General features: G+C 34.6%; 1 long non-coding RNA gene across 1 annotated transcript; it reads left to right on the top strand.

Moving 5' to 3' along the window:
• The first annotated feature begins 1268 nt into the window (after window positions 1-1268).
• LOC131804941 (uncharacterized) lies at window positions 1269-1803 on the top strand. The gene is made up of 3 exons (XR_009343394.1): window positions 1269-1283; window positions 1385-1551; window positions 1609-1803. It is a non-coding gene; the product is annotated as an uncharacterized LOC131804941 (long non-coding RNA).
• Window positions 1804-2132: the final 329 nt, after the last annotated feature.

The raw sequence follows: 2132 nt of genomic DNA, 5'->3' as shown, positions 1-2132 counted from the left end.
TCCCTTTATTGTTGTTTTTATAAAAACAACGTTTGTTTATTAGTGGAGAACGATGGTAATGTTTACCAGGGGGTAAGGCAGGGAATACCTAGGTTTCGGAAAGAGCCACCAATCCTCATCACTAATAAACAAACGTTGTTTTTATAAAAACAACAATAAAGGGATAAAGCCAGACCATTTTGCAAAAACAAAATACTACGGTATCCCGAACAAACAAGCCACACTGTTCTATTAATAGACAAGGCACGGTCGACGAAGGGGTTTTTGTTGTAACAGACAAAACCAACTTACATGGTTATGCTACTTCGTTCAGGCTGAACGAAAGCATAACAAGTGGAGAAAGATGTAAATGTTTATAAGTGCGATTGTAAGATTTAGAAGACTTTCCAAGAGAATTTTAGTTTTATTTAATTCTTTGGTTCCTCTTCTATTGAGCTTACGATCTCGTCACTTGGGTAAAAAATGTTTTTTGTCATAGAAGTTATTTTTAAAATAACTTCTGGGGAGAATATCCCAGGCAAAAACAAGGGAACTGATGAGGATTGGTGGCTCTTTCCGAAACCTAGGTATTCCCTGCCTTACCCCCTGGTAAACATTACCATCGTTCTCCACTAATAAACAAACGTTGTTTTTATAAAAACAACAATAAAGGGATAAAGCCAGACCATTTTGCAAAAACAAAATACTACGGTATCCCGAACAAACAAGCCACACTGTTCTGTTAAAGAGATTATTTAAGTAAAAAATTGAAATAGATAAGGACAAAAATTATCTTCAAAAATGGTATGAGCATCCTGACTGATGCGCATCTGATTTCAGTGTCCACCATGAAAATCTGAATCGATGTGAACCGAATTGAATACGATCCATCAGGAACCGTGGATGGAGCGTTACACACTGTTTTTGGGATGAAAGAAATACAGTTTTTTTTTTTTTTTTTTTTTTTTTTGTACTTCTACGTCGTCAAGTATGTTGGTGGTTAGAACACTTTCGTGCCCATTCACCATGACCGGTTATTGGTTACTTGAAAAGTATCAGTACTCTTTTATTTTCGTTTTCTTTTTGTTTACAGTATATGTGTGTTTACAGAATGTAGTGATATGAATGGAATACATAAGAAATCAAAACAAGAAAAAAAAAATCAAAACTAAGGGAAAAAATAAAGAACTGTAAGCAAATATGATGATTATTTACAAATAAAAATCAAACTTCAATTTTGCAAAGTGCAATAAAGTTGATTAATTCATCTATATTTTGTTGGTTTTTGGACATCAGGATTTCTGGTAAGTTATTAAATTTCTTGAACAAATCAAAGTCATTCCTATGATTTTGATGCTTTTTGCAGAAAAAAATTATGTGTTTTTCATCTTCAATTTCGTTGCAGGTTTCACAAAGATTTGAGTCAGCAATTCCAATCCTGTGGAAATATAAAATATTTTTGGTGTAAGTATGACCAGTGAGCAATCGATTAACAATCTTTATGTTTTCAGGTTTCATGTTTGATGAAAAGAACCAGGGCTGTTTAGCAGGCGCCGGGAAGAATTGGTAGAAGTAAGTTCCTTTAGTCCGTGAGATGTCCTTGTAATTTTCTATAAACTCATTCCACAGGAGTGACTCAATGCGTTTCGACGCATCTGTGACCGACAGACAGAAGTTGATTGGTGAACCAACATTTGCTGCATGCTTCGCAAAATAATCGGCTGTTTCATTGATTGGTATACCGACATGGGAAGGTGTCCAAACAAACGAGATTTTATTTAAATGCGAATTAACTATTTTGTTTAGAATATTGTACACAGTGAAATTGTGAGATGTGTTGTTTTTAAGCAGAAGACAAGCGTTTTTGCTGTCTGTAAATAACCGTCTTCGACCATCAAATCAATTGCCTTTTCAATTGCACATAGTTCACCAGTAAGAGAAGAAAGTTTTTCATTAATTCTGAAAACAAAATTTTGATTAGCAGATATATTGCAGACAGCGCAGCCTGTGTTGTTGTTAAAAACAGCAGCATCGGTCGCCCAAATAGAAACGCCTTCGGATCTGAAGTCGTTAATTAATTCGTAGTAGTGTGCTTTGAAATATTCTGTTGGTGTATTGTTTTTGGTAGTATTAAATATATCCAGCATGAAATC

This window comes from Musca domestica, unplaced genomic scaffold (genome assembly GCF_030504385.1).
Source record: "Musca domestica strain aabys unplaced genomic scaffold, Musca_domestica.polishedcontigs.V.1.1 5, whole genome shotgun sequence".
Classification (NCBI taxonomy): domain Eukaryota; kingdom Metazoa; phylum Arthropoda; class Insecta; order Diptera; family Muscidae; genus Musca; species Musca domestica.
This window is presented reverse-complemented; position numbering and strand designations above follow the sequence as displayed.